The sequence below is a fragment of the Palaemon carinicauda genome, chromosome 1, assembly GCF_036898095.1.
Source record: "Palaemon carinicauda isolate YSFRI2023 chromosome 1, ASM3689809v2, whole genome shotgun sequence".
Classification (NCBI taxonomy): domain Eukaryota; kingdom Metazoa; phylum Arthropoda; class Malacostraca; order Decapoda; family Palaemonidae; genus Palaemon; species Palaemon carinicauda.
In genome coordinates, this window is record NC_090725.1 from 64,818,280 (window position 1) to 64,845,609 (window position 27,330).

A 27,330-nucleotide genomic window follows, 5' to 3' on the forward strand; every position below is an offset into this window, starting at 1 on the left:
CAAGCGAAAGAACGACCCAGCCAAAGATGTATCAACATATTTCGGTGTTTTTGATGCTTAAATTGGCTCCAATATACATTATTCATGACGGGCGGGAGAAGCTCACAGCCAAAACCTCCTGCGACGCTGACACGAGAGATCAAGTAACAACTGAAAGAACTTAGAACACACAAAAAAGAGCACTTTCCTCTTTTCGCTTCTATTCCCTTCAAGTTTTCCACAGATTCGTGGAAAGTCTCTCTCTCTCTCTCTCTCTCTCTCTCTCTCTCTCTCTCTCTCTCTCTCTCTCTGCAATTTTTAAAACTATACAGTCTAGAAAGGAGAAGAGAACGCTACATGATAATACAAGCATGGAAGCAAATAGAAGGAATTACTGAAAACATCATGGAGCTAAGAATATCAGAAAGAGCAAGCCGAGGTAGATTAATAGTGCCAAAAAATATACCAGGTAAACTAAGGAAGGCGCACAGGACATTAATCCACTACGCACCAGCATCGATAATGCAACGACTATTTAATGTGCTGCCAGCTCATCTAAGAAACATATCAGGAGTGAGCGTAGATGTGTTTAAGAATAAGCTCGTTAAATACCTAAGATGCATCCCAGACCATCCAAGACTGGAAGATGCAAAATACACCGGAAGATGCATTAGCAACTCTCTGGTGGATATACGAGGTGCTTCACACTGAGGGACCTGGGGGAACCCAAACATAAAATAAGGCAAGGTAAGGTAAGGTAAGGCTCTCTCTCTCTCTCTCTCTCTCTCTCTCTCTCTCTCGCTTTGATATTTCATATGTTGGTGTTTATCTATACATGGCCTAAGTATGAATACATATGTTGATCATTTACAACATTCGAATGTGGATACGAAATAATTACCTCCGCCAAGAAAGTTTGGAGGAGTTTATGTTTTTGCCCCTGTTTGTCTGTTTGTGAACAACTTCCTGGCCACAATTTTATTCATAGAGTAGTGAAACTATCAGATATTAGCTGTAATGTTAAGACTAGAAGTTATTCTATTTTGAAATGTTCAAGGTCAAAGGAGAAGGTCGAGTAAGAGGGTTGTCAAAGACTTCAAATACGCTTAAGGTCTAAAATGATTCTGGGAAAGGCAAGCTAGTTTCGAGAAATAAGCTGTCCTGGAGAAGGTCTGCGTTCTACGGGGGCTTTTCTAGGTTAGGAATGTTTCTTGTTTACTCGAGAATGTTTCATACAACATCCGGTGGAACTCTGAAAGCAGCACACGTAGTTAGGCCACCCCAAAGAAAAGCTAAGAATAAGGAATAGGAAGGACAGGAAAACATAGGATGGGCTATCTTTTCTTCGTGCCAGTGGAAATAGTTATATGCAAAGATTATTCTTATCAATGGCTTTTTAAGATTTTTTTTTCTTTCTTTTTTAAATAAAATGGTTTATTCGTTGTGAAAAATGAATAGCCATGTGTGTTTATGGACTTAGAGAAAGCTTACGATGGGGTGCCAAGGGATTAATTGTGGTATTGTATGTTGAGCCCTGGATTGGGTGAGAAATGTGTGAGGGCAGTGAGGATATCTATGAGAATGTCAAATAGCAGTGAGGTTTCCTGCCGGCGCAACGGAATGGTTTAATGTTGAGTTGGGAATGCACAGGGGATCGGCTTTAAACCCTTTCATCTGTGTCTTTATCATGGACAGATTAACCGACGACATTAGGTAGGTGTCTCCTTGGTCTATGATATTTGCATACGATATGGTGATTTTTTAAGGTAATGAGAAGGCTGAAGCTAATCTTGAATCAGCCAAAGTATGACAGAGTATTTATACGTAAATGAGAGGGGATGGCAGTAATGCAGTGTGAGTGGAAGATAAAGAATTGAAAAATGTAGAATTTAGGCTGGAAAATAGTATCAAGTGTGGTATGCGACAAAAGGATATCAGCAAGTCAGAAAGAAAGGCTTATAAGGAGGTGGTAAGAGCAGCTCAGCTATTCCGTATGGTTTGGAAACTATCTTTAACTAAGAACCCAGAAGAAGAGTTAGAAGTTTTAGAAATGAAAATGTTGAGGTTCTCACGAGCTAGGGGTAGGGTAACGAGGGAAGATAAGATAAAAAAATTAATTCATTAGAGGACCTGCACTTGTTAATCAGCTTGGAAAGAAAAAGGAAGCAAGACTAAGGTGGTTCGAACACATGAAGAGAGTTGAGGAAGAATATGCCGAGAAGAGGATGCTAAGCATGAAGCCACCATGGAGAAGGGGGTGGGGGAGGGAGGCCTAAAGGATTTATGAATTCACTATGGGAAGATTGAATATATGAGGGCAGTTGTCGTGAAAGTGGTGAATTCAGTGGTTAGCACTAGATGGATACAGAAGATCCACTGTGGCGTACCCTGATGCCGAAAGAAAAATATGAAAATTTGTGATTCATCAACACACACCTCCATTAAGGTAAAGAAAAACATAAAGTAGGTATTTGTAAATAATGAAAAAAAAAAAACATTAGGAAATTGGTAATAATAAAAACATTAATGACAAACGTAGAGTAAAATTATATCTAAAGTCATTCGATAGAAACTCCGGGTTTAATTCTTCCTTTATATTATCATTTGCGTACATATTTGTCTGGAAACTTGATAAACAGTAATAGATATGCTTTTAGTCGAAAGAAAATATCTAGCTGCTTATCTGAGATACTTTATCTTTTAGAGCTATTGAAGTTGAGATGATTTCATGACCTTTATTTCGGTGGCGAAAGATTCTTTAACTGTTTATAATTGTTTCAAATAATCTATGATTTGTTTTAAATGCCCAATTGAAAAATGATTATTAATGACCAGAAATACACCTAAAAATAGGCCACTATATAATAGACTGAATATTTTTTCAATTTTGTCATTACAGAACAAAACTCCTATTTCATAGGCTTACTATTTTCCATCGCTCCTCAACTAATAACTTTTATACTAAACGGATAATCAGTGAGTTCTTCATTAAAAACCTATCACTAATAGACAAAAGGAACTTTTAAAAATTTGAATTTGCATTGAATAAAATCTGCTAATCTATTTCAATTTACTAACTCTCTCTTGATTTCCTTATGTGAACCTATCATTTTAACTTATCGACATACAAGGAAATCCCAACGCATTCACGAAAAGTTTTCTAGACTGACATTTGACTAAGCTATTCTTTCATGTGAATAAAAATGAATGAGAAACCATTAACCAAAGAGAGTAAGTTAGAACACAATAATACAGACTAAGATATCATCTTTATATCCAAACAATCCTCTATTAGAAAGAAAAAAAGATAGAAAAAGGCAATAGATTTTCCGTGTTTTATTTGTCAACCAGTAAAATAAAGGTGCAGCAAATTACCTTTAAATTTTAAATTGTAATAATCAACGCTGAAAACTGGATGTACTAATATATTAATATTCTTTTTCTTTTTTTGTAATATCTATTTTTCTATAATTTGAAGCCCTGTGATGAAGTAATATAGAAAATAAATGGGCAAGTTATTAGAGAATAATGTATGTATGATACTGTATTTTTTTCTGGGATTTCTATTTAGAAATATTTCTGCTTTTATATTTTGATATCAATATTTGTAAAAACATATAATGTTGCAATTATATTTAGAAACAACAGTAAAATCTCCAAGAACAACAACTACATAATAGTAGTAACAAAAATAGAAATTATAATACCAAAGAGGATGAATGTATGTTAGTAAAAAATACCTCATTAAAATAATGTTTTTTTTCTTTTATTTCTTTGGATCATGCAAGTACTCTTTTCGTTATCAGATAGTTTTACCAATAAACAAAAGTGTGCATAAGCGTTGTTAAAGTAAGGATTCCCCTAAATGCTATTTGGTGTTTGAGACTTCATCTCCATTCCGTATCAAAGCGAAGCTATTTTACCCCTAAATATTCAGATTTTACTGTGTCCAGAAGGTGGCAGCTGCTATTCGCTTTGAAAAGAGCAGATCGTAAAACGGAATGGGGCACTTTTTCGCAGACTCAAATAAGAAAGATGGCATTCGAAGTTTCTTCTTTTCTTAACGTCTTTTTATCTATTTTGCCGCAAGTTTAAACCTTCCAGGAGTCGAAGCATTCGGGAAATATTTCGTAATGAGGATCTTTCATAACTTTCATCTAATATGCCGCAAGTTCAATCAATTTATGATGTAAATCCTTTGGGGATATATTACAATATTCGTTTATGATAGCGTTTCAGAATAGAAGCTTATGTGATATATAGGCCTATTTGAATATATATGAATTTTCAATCAGGGATGATTGTCACTTTAAACCGTATCCACGATATAATTTGAATAACTAGATTTTACATTTTCATCTATCTGTAATCAAGACCAAAAAAAATTCAAAAAATCTTAAGTTTTAGGCAATCAGATTAGAATAAGCGATACTGGAGTACTAACGTGGCATTCACTACTATAGTTTCTTAAAATCAGTCTGCATCAACAATTAAATACGTTTACAATGTAAAGCTTAAACCAAAAGCAAAACGAGATGGTTGGGAAATTATTAGAATATACTTTAATGAATGAGTATTAATAATTAGGATATGTTACAAATATTGCAATATATTATGTGAGAAAGAATATTTTTATCAATCTTTGAATTAGTATGTTCATTAGAAATAGATAAATCTATCTTAAACGTAATTAAACCTTAATCCTCTATGTTTTTTGTCCTATTTATGTTTACTGTTTTCAAGGTGTAAATTTGATTAACAGCTGTTAATTACCTGACACCTCGTCAAGGGTTCAGGGTTAAGTTAGTTCTTTAGCTGAAATATCTATTTTTAAAGTCTTTAGGTAATGATAGTTTATTTTTAAATACTTCTTGATAAACTTCTCTTCAGTGTTTCATTTCAATGTTTTACCAGATATCTAAATCCAGCTATCATTTTCTGGAAACATCCTCCGGGTGGGGGTAAAGATAATTTTATTTTTACTTTTCATTTATTTTTCCACTTATGTAAGCCAGTCGTTGTTGATCTATGTATTTCGGCATTTAATACATTACCTTTTCCGCCGAACCCTCAAATAGCCAAGATCTATTAGGATTTGGTAAAGAAAACCATGAATAAGAAATGTATTACCATAAGCAAGACACCTGTAAACACACATACAAATATATATATATATATATATATATATATATATATATATATATATATATATATATATATATGGACTCAGGCCATGTCGTCCTGATAGAAGTTCCTAGAGGGTAGCTTCCTAGGGTATATTTGACTACATTGATATTCCCAGAGAATTTTACCTTAAGGTATCCAGAATTCTAATCCTGGAGCGAATATCCCTAAATAAATCTAACAGGGATATCGCATAATATCAGAGGATGTATTCTTGACACGAAACATAGCTATCTTCACCCCGAACAGTATTAACGCTTCGGGGGGTTATAGTGACAAGAATCTGAAACGAGAATGAAAAGAGAGCTGCTCATAAGGAATCTCTCCTATTCCGTTTCCAGTGTGTATCTGATGAAGGCGGCAGCACCCTCTTTATTCCATTTCATGTAACTCTCCTACTCGGTGTTTTCCCTTGTGTTCTCTCGTAATTATTGATATAATTCAACATTATGATGCCTTCTCCGGCCTCTTCTGCCTCCGGAAAGTTGAGTATTATCTGTACTTTGTATAAATGTAAGCTCTTGATATTAACGTAAACAAGAGCTGTTGCCTACCGGAGGCATCCTGGATGCTGTCGCTCGCTATATATGGGTCATTTAGTTAGCCAGAGCAACGTTCCCGGTTTTTATGCTTTAATAAATCTAGCTATTTAGCTCCCCTAGGAATTCTTATACGATGCCATTAGTTTTTAGTTCGGCGATTTAGGTAACCGATCTTGCCCTTCGCGAGGCTTAGTAGCCTAGGCGTCTGGCCCAAGTACCTTCATGCATGATATAAGTTTTTCCGAGTGTTATTTTATTGAAGCTATAGGCAAATATTTTATACATGTAAGATATTGTTGAATTTTCTTTTCCAAGATTGTATACGAGAGAGTTTCGGTGATTTAGGTAATCGATTCTCACCGCACCTAGGCTAGTAGCCTATGGTACTGTAGTATACTTTCCCCCATCCCTGATTGTTCTTTTCTCCTCTGGAGACTAAGTTCAATCCCTTTCTCCCTCTGAGTAAGCCTTAGGCTTAATCCTAGCAGTTCTATATGAATAATATTCAGGTATAACTATACTAGGATATGTCTGTCCTCACCTGATAACCAGAGTGGCTGGTTTTTTGGGTTGGGGCAGAACATCAGAGTTTCTAGTCTGTGGTCTGCGTCTTCCTTGCATAGAGAATGAGTTTCCTTTGCTAGGTTAGGTGCAGACACAGGAAGCTTTGCTTCCCTAGTCCACGTCTGAAGGATTCTGTACGAGATGTTTCCTTCCTCTAGTGATCTAGCAGACTTTCCAGTGTTGTTATTTTCGGGCTGTAGAATGATTTTTCTCCATTGCCTGGCGAAATAGCTACACCTAACTTTGTTCTGGTATGGAGGAGGATAGCAACTATTGCCAGTCTTCCTCCCTAATAGACAACCCTAGGTTAGGATGAGCTTTCCTAACTGCTGGGTGTGTTTCTTGCTAGAACGTAATTTATAGGACCCTTATACCTTCCCCACCCCCTCTCTCTCTCTTTCTTAGTGATGGCCTAGCCATTGCATCTCTTGGCCGCAGTCCTACTTCCGTACCTAGTGTAGGTTAGGATGGAGGACCGGCTCAGCTCTCTGCTGGCTGGCAATTACGTGCCAGTCGGCAGAGATCCTTTTTCTTTTGCAGAGTGAACCCCAGACCTCCCTTGGTCTCCCTTCCATGTCTGCCGGTAGAGTCCAGCAGGCTATGGATTTATTGGAAGCCTGAATGCTACATTCTCCCCTTCCATATGTTCACTCTTTCTGGATGGAAGGTCGTATGGCAATGCCGCCTTATAACCTTACATCCATACTGTTTCTCTTACTAGTGTTTTGTACCCCTAGCCCCGCGGCCGGCTTAACAGCCGGCAGCCGGGCAGGTGGAGGTTCTCTGGTTCTTAGTCACTGCCGGCAGACATGGGTATTGCTACCTTTGCTTGCCGGCAGTGGAAACACATCCCGAAATCTGCTGGCCACTACGATTAGCGGCCGGCAGCCGGTGTTAGTGTTTTCAGCTGCCGGCCGGCACACATTTGCGAACCAGTGACCTACCGCCTATTAGTTAAAGGTAGTATATCTTTGAACTATACAAGGGTGAATGCCGGCCGGCACAGCAGCATGCGATGTACAGTAGTTACTATATTTGTGGTGTAGTACACACTGCATTAATAAAACTACAGTACAGGGTTTGTTGTAACACTAAAGTTCTTCCAACATACTTAATGTTGTCTTGTACAGCCTTTTGTTGAGACCGTACAATATATAGAAAGTGAGTTCTTTCTGTATTCATTCTATCCCGTATATTAAAACTTTATTTCAAGGTGTGAGCTACACCTTAAATTTCCGTTTAGGAAATTACATAAGGTATTCTAGAATAGAATTAACATTAGTTTTAATATCTTGGGAGGTTACAGCAATTAGCTGGACAGGAAATACAAGTATGTGTCTTTCCTTCTTTCCTTTATAGCTTTATTGTGTAAGCTACATGTTCTAATATAAGTGAAAAACCTTCACTTGATACCTATGGATTTTTCTTCTCTTTACAGGAGGACCATCCGAAATGCGGGAGTGTGTTCTGCAATGTCCGCAGCAAGAACTTCTGTGGACATCAGTTTTGGGACCCTCAGGTTTGTACAGTATGTTCTAACCTGATTACCGAGGCATTTGACACCCCTAAGTCGACGGAGTCAAGGGATGCTGCCAGGGAAAAGTTACGAACCTGGGTGAGGGGTTTTCAGAAAAACACCGCAGGCCCCTACCTTCCAAATGAGAAGATGAGGGCCTACCTTTTCCCTAAAGCATCGTCTGATGCAGTCATTCCTCAGCCTCAGGTGGAGATACCAACTGCCCAGAATCCGGTAGATTCTGAAGTCTCATCCACCCTTCAAGACATCCAATTGGACGATAAGATGTCGGAGGTGTCGGATTCTACAGAGAAGGACCTTCTAGGAGAAGGTCAGGAGGAGGAGCTGTCCCAGGCTCCTGAATTAGAAGAGGAAGAAATCGACGAGGTGTTGGTTACATCGGTTCCGGACCCAGAACCTGTTCCCTCTACATCGTCTGCTATCCCAGATGACCTGGGAAGGACTCTTTCTTCTATTGTTGAGATGATTAAACAAATTCAAAAGAAAAATGATGAAAAGGAAGCTGCAATGAAACTGAAGATACGTAGACTTGCAGCATTACGTGGGCCCCAGAAGCAACTCAACATGAAGGATCTTCCTTTGTGCTCGGATACCAATCCTTGGAGGTATGCCGAACACATGCCAATGACAACCGGGAAGATTGTTATAACAAAAAAGCTGGGAGCAATTCCCCTGGAAGAGGTGGAATTTTGGCCCAACAAAGATTCTTACCCAGACTGCTATGTCCGTGTTAGGAAGGAGCCAGCCTCAAAGGAGGAGACGGGGCCGAAGGAGGTCATAGTTCTTGACCATAGTAAAGCACAGGCGTTACTAGCAAGCTCGATGAAAGAGAGGGGCTTCCCTCCTTTGTGGCCTCTCCAACCAGAGCCTTTCCCTTCATGGAAAAGGGATATAAGGCAGCCTTAAAGGCGGTGGAGGCAGGGAAACCATGCCCCTCCTTGGAGGAGTGCAAGCCGTTATCTCTGACCTTGCCCTTGGACCAAGAATACTGGAAGGACGACCACCTTACCTTCTCAGTCGGGAATCTGGAAGCTGATATTGCTGAACGTCAGTTTGGTGAGGAACTTCCAAAGCTGTTGGAGTTTTTCTTGAGCAGAGAGCAAGAGACGAAGGAAAGACTTGTGGCATCGATGTCGTTGCAAACGACATTAGAAATGATGGCAAGTGACCCCAAGAACCAGGACATGTTCATGGTAGTGGCCAAAACCGATCTGGCCACAGTTACGAAGGATCTCTATAGCTTTATTAAAGCTAGGAGAGCCTGTAGAGAGTTCGTGTTCGCCTTGGGTGCGGTGAGGCACGAACCGAGGAAGCTGATCTCCTCTTGTATCTGGGGTAAGGACCTCTTTCCCAACGAAGTGGTTAAAGAGGTAGTAGACAAGGCCGCCATGGAGAATAGGAACCTTCTCAAAAAGTGGGGCATAGATCTTAAGAGAAAGTCTTCTCCGGATGAGGGTCCCCAACCCAAGAAGAAGACAAAAAGGTCTAGGCCATCCTCTCGGCCGGCTAAACCCTACCGACAGCAACAACAACAACTTCCTGTGACCTCGGTGCTTTAGATTGTGGCACAACCTCCAACCACGTACCAGCTGGTACCTCAACAAGTGGCGACACAGTCGCCAGTTTTTAACCCAGCCTTCGAAAGGCAGACTTCTTCCTTTCATTCGAAAGCTAGAGGAACAGCCAGAGGTTCTTCTAGACACCCTTCAAGGGGATCCAGGGGAGGACGCGGTCAAGGAGGCAAGGCCTCAGGTCCACAACAACAGAATTGAGATGCTTCCAGTAGGAGGTAGACTACAGCTATTTAGGGATCGTTGGACCTTTGATCCCTGGGCCCACAGCCTAATAAAGAATGAACTAGGTTGGAGCTGGAGCAGTCCTCCACCTCAATTTCCTCAATTCTCCCAACACTCAACCCCCGTTCTGGAAGAATATGTCCGAGAGCTCTTAGACAAAAGAGTAATCCGAAAATATAAGTCCATCAAATTCCAAGGAAGGCTGTTTTGTGTTCCAAAGAAGGACTCAGAAAAACTCAGAGTCATTCTAGACTTGTCGCCACTCAACAAGTTCATAGTGAACTACAAGTTCAGAATGCTCACACTTCAACACATAAGGACCTTACTGCCCAAAAGGGCATATACCGTCTCTATAGACTTGTGTGACGCTTATTGGCACGTTCCAATTAATCGTCACCTCTCCTCCTACCTAGGCTTCAAGTTACCTAGAAAACTTTACGCCTTCAGAGCCATGCCTTTCGGGTTAAACATAGCCCCAAGGATTTTCACGAAGCTTGCGAACGCAGCCGTCCATCAATTACGCCTAAAGGGGATCCAAGTAGTAGCCTACTTGGACGACTGGCTGGTGTGGGCAGCATCCAGGACAGAATGCATGCAAGCCTCTTAGATAATGATCCAGTTCCTGGAACATCTGGGATTCAAGATCAACATCAAAAAGTCTCGACTTTCTCCAGCTCAAAAATTTCAGTGGTTTGGAATCCACTGGAATTTGGAGTCACATCGACTTTCCATTCCTGGGAAGAAGAGGAAAGAAATAGCAGGATCTGTCAAGAGACTATTGAAATCCAAACGGATATCAAGACGCGAACAGGAGAGAGTGCTGGGCTCTCTACAGTTTGCTTCGATAACAGATCCAGTGCTAAGAGCACAGCTAAAGGATGCAAGAGGAGTCTGGAGAAAATATGCATCAAACGCGCGAAGAGATCTAATGAGACCTCTACCGACTCGACTGCCAACGCTTCTCAAGCCGTGGTCCAAGGCCAAGCAATTGAAGAAATCAATACCTCTTCAACCTCCTCCCCCGTCAGTGACTATACCACACAGACACTTCAAAGGAAGGCTGGGGAGGTCACGCTCATCAGAAGAGAGTCCAAGGAGCTTGGTCCAATCTTTTCAAGTCATTTCACATCAACTTTCTAGAAGCCATGGCAGTACTTCTGACACTAAAGAAAGTATCTCCTCGCCACTCGACCCACATAAGACTGGTTCTAGACAGCGAGGTGATAGTGAGATGCCTGAATCGACAAGAGTCGAGGTCACCTCAAATCAACCAAGTGATGTTGGCCATATTCCGCATAGCGGAAAGGAAGAAATGGCACCTGTCAGCAGTTCACATTCAAGGATTCTGCAATGTGACAGCGGATGCTCTATCCAGGTTTAAACCAATAGAGTCAGAATGGTCACTAGACGCATGATCGTTCTCCTTCATCTCGAGTCAAGTCTCGGAGCTGTAGATAGACCTCTTTGCAACGAAAGACAACAAGAAAATAGATCGTTATGTGTCCCCATACGAGGATCCGCTAGCGGAGGCAGTGGACACTATGTCCCTAGACTGGAACAGATGGTCCAATATTTATCTGTTCCCTCCGCACAACCTCCTTTTGAAGGTCCTCGGCAAACTGAGATCCTTCAAAGGGAAAGCGGCAATAGTGGCCCACAAGTGGCCAAACAGTGTGTGGTTCCCTCTGGCATTGGAACTACGACTAAAGTTCGTACCGCTACCGGATCCATTCCTGTCTCAGCAAGTACATAAGTCGACTGTCTTCGCTTCATCACAGAAAACCCGGAACTTACATCTCATGATTTTCTCTCCTTAGCCATAAGAAAAAGATTCAGGGTGTCAAAAGTCAATTTAGACGTTTTGGACGAAACCAGAAGACAATATGAGGCTTCAGGGAAGAAGCGCGTATCCTTTGTCAAGGCGAAGAAACCAAAAGAAATCTCGACAGATTTCTATTTTTCACCTTCATGAGCAAGGTTTAGCAGCCAACACATTATTGTGCAAGTCTGCCTTGACAAAACAGATACTATATGCCTTTCAGGTCGACCTTTCTAACGACGTTCTTAATGAATTACAAAGGCCCATGCTAGGCTTAGCCCTTCAGCGCCTCCAAGACCCATTTCATGGGCATTAGATAAGATTCTTCATTGCATGAACAATGAGGAATGCGCTTAGAAGGATTTGAATTAAAAGTTATATTTCTGTTTGTACTCGCTTTGGGGGCCAGAGTTAGTTAAATAGTGGCTCTCTCTAGAGAGGAAGGCCACGTCCAGTTCTTGGAGTGAGAACTGAATCTATTTCTAGACCCAACGTTTCTTACCAAGAACAAGCTACCCACCAACAGGCGGGGTTCCTAAAGAATCTGCCCACTGAAGGAAGATGCATCTCTATGTCCAGTGGAGTGCCTTAAGGTCTATCTTCATAGAACTTTAGACTTTATGGGAGGACAGCTCTTCAGAGGAGAAACCTCGGGTTCAAAGTTATCTCTGAAACAACTAAGGGCGAAACTCACCTGTGTTATTCGCAGAGCGGATCCAGACAGTACACCCGTAAGTCATGATCCGAGGAAAGTTGCTTCTTCCATAAAATTTCTTTAATTGTATGGACGTTGAACATCTTTGTTCGTACACCGGCTGGTAGTCATCCAAGGTGTTTTTTATGCACTATGTGAAGCAAGTGGAGCAACTCAAGAGGTCTGTGGTAGCAGCAGGTAGATTTCTTTAACCTTCTGTTTAAATCTGCGAGGAACAGTGTAATTAATTTTGGACGAATAATTAAGAGGGTGGGTGTGTATTCACAGTATGTTACTACACACTGAGCGACAGGCCACTAACGTGTCCTTACGAACTGTTCCATTGACGTTGGTGAATTATAGCATAATACGGACACTTGTGCCAAGCGTTTCTTACGCTAGTGTAAATAAACAGTATACAGACCGTATCATTATTATTAATAATTCGATTGAAGTGGCAAATCTGTTTCCTGTTAGATGAAACAATATTTTCTGTTAACTGTTTTCTTTATGCTTTAATGGATATCGTCCACATTTTATAAATTTTATAAATGTTGATCTGATATGTATGTTTATTAAATTTTAATAAACTAGTTCATAGTGAACCCTGCGTCTTATTCGCCCACACTCATTTTATTAGAAATGTACTGAGCATTAAGATTAAAATATGGATATTTTTATCATGGTATGTCTTTTAAGATTGTTCCTTGATTCAAGCAAAAATCCACTTGCTTTAACCCTTCCTTAGGAAGGGTTGACGTTGTACCCTAAGGGGATGGTGGTAGAGGTGCAAGATTTGTTCCTATGCGGATACAACTGTTATCCAATAGTTAATAAAAGTAGACACATTGGGGGATATGTCAGGAATTCTTACTGACATTGGTGACTCTTATACAAACTTTGCTTTATAATGTATAGGGCGAGACCACTATACAAGCTTGTCATTTTGTCATCCATAGTTATTATGTACTCCTCAAGACTTTTTCCAGAGTCTAGTACGACGCTTCCCTGCAGGGGGCAAGAAGCACTAACTTAGTTCATGATTAGATGAAATGATGTATGACGGTAACATCATAGGTCTCTAGGTCTAGACGGACCAGGAAAATACTTTCTTGAGAGTACGGCACCGGTTAAGAATCCACAGATACAGTAATGCTCTGGTAAACTTCCATCAGGACGAGATGGCCTGAGCCCAAAAAACGGATTTTGATCAAAGCGAAAAAGCTATTTTTGGGTGAGGTAGCCATGTCGTCCTGATGGACCCGCCCTTCCTTTTATTGTAAAAGGGCTTATTGACCCCTCCCTATAATACAGTATCTGTAGCACCTCGTATATCGCTACAAGGAATAAAGAGGGGGCTGCCGCCTTCATCAGATACACACTGGAAACAGAATAGGAGAGATTCCTTATGAGCGGCTCTCTTTTCATTCTCGTTTCAGATTCTTGTCACTGTAACCCCTCGAAGCGTTAATACTGTTCGGGGTGAAGATAGCTATGTGACGTGTCAAGAATACGTCCTCTGATATTATGCGATATGTTTGTTAGATTTATTTAGGGATATTCGCTCCAGGAGTTAGAATTCTTGATACCTTAAGGTAAAATTCTCTGGGAATATCACTGTAGTCAAATATACCCTAGGAAGCTACCCTTTAGGAACTTCCATCAGGACGACATGGCTACCTCACCCAAAAATAGATTTTTCGCTTCGCTCAAAATCCGTTATATATATATATATATATATATATATATATATATATATATATATATATATATATATATATATATATATATATATATATATATATATATATATATATATATATATATATATATATATATATATATATACACGAAGCAAAACTCACGCATTGCAAGTAAAACAAACGAATGAAGAAAAAATGCAAGTATTGCTACGGATAATTTTGTACATTTATTAGTTAGCATAGATAGTATGAGTAACGTTTGAAAGATATAAAACCTAATTTCCTCTGGTGTATATATTCCTATGTCCGTGTAAGTGAAATGGCGTGATTGAACTCAAAAGCGACTCGTGATAACACTCACGTAAATCGTCGTACATTTCGGTGCTTGGGGTGAGTTTCATTATAAACAGCGACCTGCTTCTATGCTTATTAGTAGATCTATAAAAAAAGACTAGGTTCTAGTCTCTCGTATGCGTGGGTGACGCCTTGAATCGAGCGTAAATCACACTATCAATTCCGTAGTTCGAATTCATTCCTTTCGAAGCACATTCGGTCTTTCTCTATAAATCACGACAAGCCGTTGATCCAAAAGAAGCCCAATAAACAAAGAGAAGAGATGTCGACGCCATCCCATAAAAAATGAGCCAGTGTTGCACCTGTTTTTGATGTCCGGGAACAAAGCCATTGGTCGGGTAACATAAAAGATTTTTTTTTCTTTTTTTTTGCCAATCAATTGGAAAGCAGCACGATATCAGACGCCTCATTTTTCGAATCCTAATTGTTTCGTCATCCAGACCTCTGTTTGTGAGCTAACATCCAACGTCAGTTCTGGATTTCAATAGTTTAAAAAAAAAAAAGAATTGATTTCCGATAGTGATTTGCGTTGGGCATGACAAAACATACTCTTCCTCTAGTTTAAAGGTTTGATGGCCATTCATGAATTGCAGAGGTATGAGACAGTGACATTGCAGGACAATGCCCTAGAGACTGACAACATATAACATGTAATCAGCGCAAAACCCCCCTTTCAACACAAGCTGGGACCAAGGAGATCCAGGCAAAGGCTGCCGATTACTCAGCATTTAGACTATAGGCTCCCACAAACCCACCTCCTTAGCTCACAAGGATGGTAGGGCTTCAGCCACCAAAGGAACTAACGAGTTTGAGAGGGACTCGAACCCAAGTCTGGTGATTACCAGCCAGTGACGTTACCACGTAGGCCACCACAATCCTAAAGTAAAATATTATTTGTATGTCTGTCTAATCCATTCATTTCATAAATTCGCTGTTTTCTTCTAATTATACCAATGGGTGTTCGTAGTGTTAATGGTCTGTGTAAAAAGTTCACTGTAGAGAGAGAGAGAGAGAGAGAGAGAGAGAGAGAGAGAGAGAGAGAGAGGGGGGGGCAATCAACTTATAGCTTCGAAACACACTGGAACGAAAGGATAGCTCATCATATTTTCGTAATTTTGGACTCAAACATTTTCTCATTGGAATTTTTAATTGAATGTCAAAAGGAGTATTTTGCCTCTAGGTTTGGTATCTTTGCAAATTTGAATGTTGTATTTAGTGGCCCTCCTCTGGATGGGGAGAAAACAATCACTCATAAAACCTTGGACTATTACATAGCCATTGGATAATGGTAAAACGATCACCATCTAAAACATAGCCTCAGTACTATGTCCTTTTTTCAGTGTATGTTCCCTTGCTTGAGTAAACATTCAGGCTCACAAACCTTTCCTTATCCTGTTTTTCAAAATGTGATAAATATATTAATTAAAGAGCGAAACCTATTTGGCAAACTGCCAAGAAAAAGGCCTAATCTTTGCTCTATCCAATTCCCTGCAGCGCCGTTTTCTTTTCTTTTTTTTTTTCTTTTTTATATATTTCCGGTTTATTCTAACTATCCTGCCCAACTAATATTTATTAGTTATTTTCTTCGTTTTTTTTTATTTCCAAAACATTCTAGTTCTGTATCATCTTGTTATAACCCCTACTGGTATTATTGTATTATAAACATATATTAATAATTTCCTAGTGTTTCCTTCTTAGCACTAGTAATAAACTAAAACTAATCTAAATAATGTATCACAACGGTTACATTCACAAGCTACACACCTGATATAGTAAACCCTAACAGATCCCCTCACAACGTTAATAATATCCTGTCTTTTTTTTTACTAGATTTATGAGGCTCTCGTTATAATGACTATTCTAGAATCATAAAAATGTTTTCTAAAGTGGAAGAGTAATTTTTCCATCATCAAAACGGAATGATAAATAATCATCAGTATTTCATTGGAGATTTTCATAGTAATGAATTTTCGAGGAATGAGAACTTTGCAAAAATCTAATTAATGTTAACGATAATTTAGTGGGATTACCTACATTTAGCATACGAAATATTAATGCATGTTAATATTATTATTGATCTAGGTAATAAAATCCTATTTCTAATTTACATCGATTGTTTGTTTTTTATCAGTTTATAAGAGTTCTATATTGCTAACACTGCCTGGGAATTATATTGATACCACATACATTAATTTAGAAGCATCAAATTTTCTTGCGAACTAAATCCTATAAATCTTAAATATATAATCTACTGTATAATTAAGAAGAAACAGAACTTTGCAGGATTATTAACCAAATGTATGCAATAATGTTAGTATCTTTTATTTTTTTGAGGGAGTAGTCAAAATTAGCACTAAAGTGAAGAATTATCATACAATCTCAATGGCCAAAGTCCAGTATTTGTTCTACAACATTGGAGATTTAGATAAATTCTTCAAAAGTAGTCATACTTAACAAAAAGAGACCTGTTAACTTCATGAGAACTGATTATTTTCTGCATAAAATTCTTTATGTTACGGAGTCATAAAAACTAAGTAAGAATAGGTAAGGCATATGTTATAATTTGCACAATCAACTGATGGGGCAACTGTACAACTTCTCTAATGTGTGCATAAAAACACTTTTTCTCTTGACTTACAAAAAACGGGAGATAAATCCAAAAGTAAGTAATCAGTAATCTTTTAAATAGAGCTATTAAAAATTGAATTTGTGGTTACACTCCATATGCACCAAGGTTGGGTAAAAAGTCTTATTTTCAAAGAACCAAAAAAAAAAAATAAGGTAATTCCAGCTAGTTATATCAGCATTAGGAGAAAAAGAAATGGGAAATGATAAAATTTGTCTCATCTTGCAGCAGCAGAGGTAAACACGTCACTGTGTAAATGAGTAAATGAGGAGGCCTACAACTTTCATAATATCATACTGCTGACATACCTTGTTCCCAATTTGAAAGAGCTTAAAAACAACGTCAAATAATTTACTTAAAGAAGAGGGGATCATCCTCTCTAACCTTTCCTTTTTACTAGTTTAAGAATGCAGCATTAGCCGTACGTTTAAAGGAGTTGGTGTCACTTATGATGTATTGCGTTTGTCAGTAGCTGCAAAGCTTGAAGCCTGCTCGTGGAAGTTCCTGTCAAAATTTTCTATCTATGAAGTAGAAAACGCTGCTTGAAATGTTGCTTTTCTCCTCCGGTCTTTGTGCTACCTCCTTAAGGATTATCATCATGTTGCCTAAGGGAAGTAACAAGTATGGTAAAGAGCTTTCTTGGTGGATTTTGCAGAAATGACTCCATGGTAGACACCCATTGAATAATATAGCGTAAAATCTGCGAGTTCCATCTAATGTGTCGCAAGTTCAATCGGTTTGCGATGTAAATATTCTGGGACTATATTACAATATTCCTTTAGGATAGCGATCCAGAATAAAGGGTTATATGATATATATTTGAATATGTGTGAATTTTCAATCAGGGACGATTGTCAGTTTATACCGTATCCAAAATAGGATTTGAATAACTAGATTTTACATTCGTAATGAAAGTGGCTATCTTAGTTTTTCATCCATATATTATCAAGATCAATTAAAAACAGAAAATTTCAAGTGATTTAGGAACTGTAATCTTTCGAGACCTCATAACATCTATTTTATGATTTTATTTGGCTAAAATTAACTTCTTATAATTGAATTCCCATGAATGAATTTTTAATTTCCCAGGATATAACAAGAGTTTCAAGTTAAAATCTGTTCTAAAGACTGATTTAATTCTTTTATATCATTACTATTAGTACTTCGAGGAAAATTTTCCTACAGCGTTAACAGAAAAAAAAAAGGTGATTCAAGATTTTGAAAATATATTAATTCAAGAGAAAAATTTCATTGCCATTAAAGAGATGTTATGATAACGTACAAAACTGACCATAAAACTATTTATAGCAAAATGAAAACTGCTAAAACATACATACAAGCATATTAATATTGATTACTTCAACGTGTTTCTTCTACAGAGTGACTGAGTAAATATCTTACATGATACGAAGAATGGAAGATGAAATTGGACTAACAAAATTCACATTTTGATTGTGGGTAGGTTGAGGACAGGAGCTTCTCTATATGAAGATCTTTTCATTCACAATCACTCTTCAACTATATACAATAAATTCAAAATTTTAGGTGCCATTCTTGATTGCAAGTTTACTACTGCGAACCCTATCCGGTCTGTTTCTTCATCTCCTTAAAAAAACAACTGGCATATTGAAAAAGTCTTTTAAGATTTCTGTAAATCACGACAAGCCGTTGATCCAAAAGAAGCCCAATAAACAAAGAGAAGACATGTTGACGCCATCCCATAAAAAATGAGCCAGTGTTACACCTGCTTTTGATGTCCGGGAACAAAGCCATTGGTTGGGTAACATAAAAGATTTTTTTTTTTCTGTTAATCAATTGGAAAGCAGCACGATATCAGACGCCTTATTTTCGAATCCTAATTGTTTCGTCATCCAGAACTCTGTTTGTGAACTGACAGCCAACGTCAGATCTGGATTTCAATAGTTTAAAAACAGAATTGATTTCCGATAGTGATTTGCAGTGGGCATGCCACAGCATACTCTTCTTCTAGTTTAAAGGTTTAATGGCCATTCATGAATTACAGAGGCACGGGTCACTGACATTGCAGGACAGTCCCCTAGAGACTGACAATATATAACATATAATCAGCGTCCAAGTCCCTTCTCAACACAAGCTAAGACCAAGGAGAGCCAGGAAAGGCTGCTGATTACTCAGCAGGTAGACCTATAGGATCTCACAAAACCCATCCTTATTTCACGAGGATGGTGCGGTTTCAGCCACCAAACGAACTGGCTAGTTTGAGTAGGACTTGAACTTAAGTCTTGTGGTTACCAGTCAGGGACGTTACCACGTAGGCTACCAAAACCCTAAAGTAAAATATTATTTGTATTTCTATCCGACCAATTCATTTCATAAATTCGTTGTTTTCTGTTATTATACCAATGGGTGTTATTAGGGTTAATGGTCTAGAAAGAGTTCACGAGAGAGAGAGAGAGAGAGAGAGAGAGAGAGAGAGAGAGAGAGAGAGAGAGAGAGAGAGAGAGAGAGAGAGAAGTAAGGGTTAAGGGCAATCAACCTATAGTTTCAAAACATACTGGAACGAAATATTAGTTCATCATATTTTCGTAATTTTGGACTCAAACGTTTCCTCATTTCAATTTTTAATTGGATGGCAAAGGGATTATTTTACCTCTAGGTTTGGTATCTTGATAATCTTAAATGCTTCATTTAGTGGTCCTGGTGTAGATGGGGGAAAACAATTACTCCTAAAAACTTGCACTGTGATATAACCTCTGTACTTTGTCTTTTTCAGTGTATGTTACCTTGCTTGAGTACAAATTCGGACACAAAATCATTTCCTTAATTTGCTTTTCGAAGTGTGTTCTACAGATTAATTAAAAAGCGAAACTTAGTTGGTAAATTGCAGTCCTCTATTTTTATATTTCCGGTACATTGTAACTATCTTACCCATTTAACCTATATTATTTATTTTTTTTTTTTTTTAGCTCCGAAACTTTCAAACTTTGTATTATCTTGCTATAACCCCTACTGTTATTTTTCTAATATAAACATATATCAATAATTTCCTACTGTTTCCTTCTTTGCACTTGTAACAAACTAATCTAGATAATGTATTAAAACGGTTACATTCACAAGCTACACAGACATGATACATTAAATCCTAACAGATCCCCTCTCAACGTTAATCATCCCCTGTCTTTTTTACTAGATTTATGAGGCTCTCGTGATAATTACTATTCTAGAACCAGAAAAAAAGGATTTTCTAAAGTAAAAGCGTAATTTTTCCATCATTAAAACGGAATGATAAATAATCATCAGTATTTCATTGCAGATTTTCATAGTAATGAGTTTCCGAGAAATGAGAACTTTGGAAAAATCTAATTACTGTTAATGATAATATAGAGTTATTATATACGCTTAGCATATGAAATATTACTGCTTATTAATATTATTATTGATCTGGGTAAGAAATTCCTATTTCTAATATCCATCGTTTCATTGCATTTTATTAGTTTATAAGAGTTCAATATTGCCCACATTGCCTAAGAAGTATTTTGTGATATGACATATATTGCTTTCAGAAAATTCAAACTTCCTATGAACTAAGTCTTATAGTTTTTATCTATATAACCTACTGTATAATTCTTTTAATAATTAAGACTTTTCTGAATTATTAACCAAATGTTAGCAATATTGCTATCTAGCATTATTTAAGGGAGTGGTCAAAATTAGTACTGAAGTCAAGACCTATCATACAAACTCAATGGCCAAAATCTAGTATTTTTCCTACAACATTGGAGTTCTACAGAAATCCGTCACAAGTAGCCATCCCTAGTAAAATGAGAACTGTTAACTCAATGAGATCTGATTTTTTTTCTGCATACAAATATATATATATATATATATATATATATATATATATATATATATGTGTGTGTGTGTGTGTGTGTATAAACATATATATGTATATATACATATATATATATATATATATATATATATATGTGTGTGTGTGTGTGTGTGTGTGTGTGTGTGTTATGGAGTCATAGAAACTAAGTTAGAATCGGAAAGGAATATGTTATATCTCCCAAAATCAGCTAATGGGGTAAAAATACAACCTCTTTAATGTGTGCATAAAAACACATTTTCTAACGATTGAAAAAAAACGAGAGATAATTTCTGAACTAAGTAATCAGTAATATCTAAAATAGAGATAAAAATTGTATTTTTGATTATCATAAGCACTAAAGTTAGGTGAAAGTTATATTTCCAAATAAGCAAAAATATCCCTGCTTGTTATCTCAGCATTAGGAAAATTAAATGGGAAATAATAAATGTTTTCCTTATCTTGCAGCACCAGAGGTAAACACGGAACTGTGTAAATGAGGAGGCCTGCCACTTTCGTAATTTCAAACTGCTGACAAACCTTGTTCCCAATCTGAAAGATTTATGGTAATAGCTTCTGGCCAGGCAGAGATTCGAACACTTGCCCATTCAGCTGAAAACCATGCCTGCGAGGACTCTACCAACTGAGCCTCAGTTGGTAGAGTCCTCGCAGGCATGGTTTTCAGCTGAATGGGCAGGGGTTCGAATCTCTGCCCGGCCAGAAGCTATTACCATAAATGAATTCCAGTGGATTTATATTACCAAGAAAAAATTCGGTATCAATTGCCATTGGGGTTGATATCTAAATTGATTTAAATCACTAGTGTTACTGATGTATATTTATATATACATATATATATATATATATATATATATATATATATATATATATATATATATATATATATATATATATATACAAACATATGTATATATATATATATAAATATATATATATATATATATATATATATATATATATATATATATATACATATATACATATATACATACATATATATATATATTTATATATATATATATATGTATATATATATATATATATATATATATATATATATATATATATATATATATATATATATATATATATATATATATATAAACCTGTTTCTTATATAAGCTCACACTTTTCCCTTAACCAATCCTGTCACTTGCTCCACTTCCTCGTTCAAAATACTACCAAGCATCCAATGATTATTCCTCTCGTAAATTTCACTCATCCATAATCATCTCACAAAAAGTTATCAAGATATAAATCGCTAAATCACCAATGTACTGCGTCGTCTTATAAAAGATCTTTTTTCAACATTGTTTTCTATTAGTCTTCTAGTCTTTCAAAGCGCAAGAGATGAGAGAGAGAGAGAGAGAGAGAGAGAGAGAGAGAGAGAGAGAGAGAGAGAGAGAGAGAGAGAGAGAGAGTAAAGGGTAGTTATTGGAAAAACTGAAGGATTGCAGGTTTATTGTTTTCGTTTGGATTGTTGAGGGCGGTAGCGAATCCCTTTACTGATTGTTTTCTTTTACTCTGACTACAGAGAGAAATCATTTCATTTCTGAGATATTGGACTTAATTATTTCTGTATTGGAATTGTTATTACTATTTATCTGTAATTACTATTATGTCTCTGCTTGCTCTAATTATGAATAGAAAAACTGGTTTATTCATATTTATTTTGATTAAGGTATAGTAGGTTATTGTCTTTTTATATTTTTATTTTGTGATTGTACTGCTTCCTTTTGACTCATCTGATTGAAGGCCATTCCTTTTCTTTACATTTATGAATACTGATTATCATATTTGTTCGGAACTAATACAGAGTTCGATTGGATTACTAAGAAATTATATTCATTTGGATATTGATGATCCTATTCCCATAAGTAATTTGGAATTAACTGCTATCAAAATAATGATGTTCATTAAGATGTAGAGGACCCGATACAGAACATGCCATTGACTGTTCTGCTAGACTTGACTGAATTGTACTGTAGGCCCACTCAACTGGGGTAACGTGCCGTTGAAAAGTTCCAGTACAGAGTGTTGGTGATGGTATTAATATTTGATATATATATGTATATATATATATATATATATATATATATATATATATATATATATATATATATATATATATATATATATATATATATATACATATATATATATATATATATATATATACAAATAGATATATATATATATATATATATATATATATATATATATATATATATATATATATATATATATATATATATATATATAAATATATATATATACTATATATATATATATATATATATATATATATATATATCTTTCGAGGCTGGTCTAACATGAGAGTAGATTATTTAATAACGTATCTCAGTCGTGTATTTTGTAAAGATAAAGAAAGGTCAAACTCTGTACTGAAGAGACTTTTGCCATTAATTTATATGCTAAGGTATGGGGTTTGTTCTATGCACCCTACCATAGTCAAATTTGTCATTTCAGCAATATCTGGCGTATTTCTACTCTTAATCCTCTAAGATGTCTTTCCTTAAATCCTCAACAATCACATCATTTCACAGAGTTTTGTTCCCTCTTCTCTACCTACCTATCCCAACAAACTCTCGTTAAGCCTTCCCTACTCACTATCACTTCTTCCAATTTGCTCTTCCATCTTCTCTGAACTAAGTTATAATTTAGCAAATGCTTTTTCTTTCTCTCCTCAGTATACTCATAAATGTTTCTCTCTAAGATATATCCTTTTCAATGATTAGGCCTACTTTCCAATGGTGTCAAAAAATATATTTTACTTTAATTATTTTCCTATTCGAATCTAAAAAATATCGGATTTGCAATTACATTTTTTTCAAATCTCTCTTAGATTCCGTATATATATATATATATATATATATATATATATATATATATATATATATATATATATATATACTTTATATATATACATATATACATATATATACATATATATATATATATATATATATATATATATATATATATATATATGTATATATACTTTATATATATATATATATATATATATATACATATATATATACATATATATATATATACATATATATACATATATATATATATATATATATATATATATATATTTATATACATATATATATATATATATATTTATATACATATTTATATATATATATATATACATATATTTTTATATATATAGATAGATAGATAGATAGATAGATAGATATATGTATGAAATAATTGTCTAAACAAAACTCCATCTTATGTCATAGAGTACAGAGAGAGAGAGAGAGAGAGAGAGAGAGAGAGAGAGAGAGAGAGAGAGAGAGAGAGAGAGAGAGAGAAGGTAAAAATTGAGTTTACCCCAGATAGGAATATATGTGCCGTCCTCTGTGTGAAATGGGGTGCAGTGAATGGCGGAATGAATAATAATCGTGGAACGAGAATTGGTCGGTTGAAATGCGATCTGTATTCTAAAGGCTTCTGCAAACACGACGTGAGAAAAATATTTGGAGAGAAAATGGAGATTTGGTAAGGGAGGCTGGGAAAGAAGAAAAGGAAAGAAAGGAGATGGGTGGGCCACTATAGGTTCTTTGGACAAGAACCGAGTACAAATTTATAATGGGAGAATTGTTAACATCGAGTTTTATTTTCTTTTTTTTGGGGGGGGGTGGAGAGGGCTTATGAAATAATTTCTAGTCTCGTGATATTGATTTTAACATGAATTATTTGCAAGAGCTTTTTTTTTAATCGGAAAATATTTAATGCATAATTTGGTAGCAGTAAATAAATACTAGCACGGAATTGGAAATGTCGACTATATCATGATCGTCCAGTGTTAACATTGTTTTGTGTCTCTAATTTTAGCTTGTAGATATGCGTTTTTTAAATCACCTCAATGGTATGAACGTGCAGCTATTTGAAATTACGATCTTATCTCCGTTTATTGAAAGGAACATGAACACTCGCACGCAGAAAGTATTAAGGAGATCCTTTAAAAAAATTTATCAATTACATATCAATAATATTATCCGAACACGTTTCAGAGAGTCATGCAGAGTTTTCAGAGTTTATTGCTAATAAAACACATGCGTATGTATTTGTTTTTTATTGCTTAAATTACCATTATATTAGTATGTAGAATTTATTTTTACCATTCTATCATTTTCAAATCAACTGACAAGTACGTCAACACCCTCGATTGCATACCTGCATAACGTCCCGGAAACGTAAGTTTTCAGGATCTATAAAGTATATTATATCATATTCAATTAGTTAGGAACATTCTATTATCTATATTTGAAACACTATTTACACTATTTATGCATCCATCTCAGTGTGAAACTTGAATGCACACAACATTTTTTTTTTTAATTTTGATTAAGAAAGTTTACAGTTTTACAGTTTACTTTTATGCAAATACATATTTATACTATACACATTTACACTTTTTATGTTAGTTGTCACGATGTGATTAATAAATCATCATATACATCTACTGTACACATATTATTAGGTCAGATAATTAAGTACTAAAAAGAAAAATTATATTCCATAACTAATTGGTTCTTTGTTTAACGTAGTGAGCGTTCGAATGGTCATGCGTCAATATAACATTTTTAAAACAAATTATGCGCAATAAATTTATTATAACCCCTCTGAATTTATGAATACCTCCATATGGAGTATACATAAGGGAGATGTATATGATTTACGAATATTCTTTGAAGGCTGAGTGGTATGCATGCTCGAAAATATATCGAAAATATAAGGATTTATTATGAAGTTACTATGTAATTTTATAAATAAATAAATAAACCTGTTATGAATGGAAAGGTTGGAACGATAAAAGTAATGTATTAGGACTTGAATATGAATTGTAGTCCCCACTTAATCTGGGCAGCTAATAAAGCAAAAACACTTACACATCATGTCATTTTAAGCTTTTCAGTCAAATTCAGCCATGTTTGCAGCAATATAATTTGTTCTAACAGGGACATACCTGGTGATGACTCACCAGGTATACCTACAGAGTTCGCACCCCCAAAAAACCATCTCTCAAGCTCCATACCTAGCTCACAAGGTTGTTGAGGTTACATACATTGGTAGAAACCATCGAGCTTAAGACGTCTCGAACTACCGTCCTGCAGAATACGAACCACGGACGTTTCCACTGGAATACCACAACTTTCAAGATATATAATAATAGGTAATAGGTTGGCCAGGGCACCAGCCACCAGTTGTGATGCTATCTCTAGAGAGTTATGGGGTTCTTTGAATGGCCAGGCAGTACTTCATTGGATTACGGTTCACTTCCCTTTTGCCTACACATACACTGAATAGTCTGGCCTATTCTTTACAGATTATCCTCTGTCCTCATACACCTGACAACACTGAGATTATCAAACAATTCTTCTTCACCCAATAGGTTAACTAGTGCACTGTAATTGTTCAGTGGCTACTTTACTCCTGGTAAGGGTAGGAGACTCTTTAGGTAGGGTAAGCAGCTCTTTTAGGAGAAGTACACTCCAAAATCAAACCATAGTTCTCTAGTCTTGAGTAGGGCCATAGACTCTTTACCATGGTCTTCCACTGTCTTGGGTTAAAGTTCTCTTGCTTGAGGGTACACTTGGTCACACTATTCTATCTAATTTCTCTTCTAGTTTTGTTTAAATTTTTATAGTTTATATAGAAAAAAATTTATCTTGCTGCTGATGCTGTTCTTAGAATGTTTTTTTTTTTCATGTTTCTTTCATCACTGGGGTATTTCCCCTGTTGGGGCCCCTGGGCTTATAGCATTCTCCTTTTCCAACTAGGGTTGTACCATAGCAAGTAAAAATAATAATAATAATAATAATAATAATAATAATAATAATAATAATAATAATAATAATAATAATAATAATAATAATAATAATACTTTCAACGCTTTCAAATCGTACACAAAATTTACGATAATTTCATATACCGTAAAAAATTGTCCCTATCATATTTTATCGTTCCTTCAATTGAAAGGTAAACATAATTTTCCATACTATCAATTTATTATCCTGACACACTATGAACTCTAAATTAATTGATTAAAGGATTTAAAATTGTATGCCCTTCCAGAAAAAATATTGGAATACATACATATATATATATATATATATATATATATATATATATATATATATATATATATATATATATATATCTATATATATATATATATATATATATATATATATATGTTTATTTACATATATATACATATATATATATATATATATATATATATATATATATATATATATATATATATATATATATATATATATACATACATATATATATACATATATATACAGTATATATATATATATATATATATATACATATATATATATATATATATATATATATATATATATATGCATATATATGTATGTGTATATATATACATATATATATATATATGTATATATATATACTGTATATATATATATATATATATATATATATATATATATATATATATATATTTATATATGTACATATATATATGCATATATATACACAGTATATATGTGTGCATATATATACAAATATATATATATATAATAAATATATATATATATATATGTATATATATATATATATATATATAATATACATA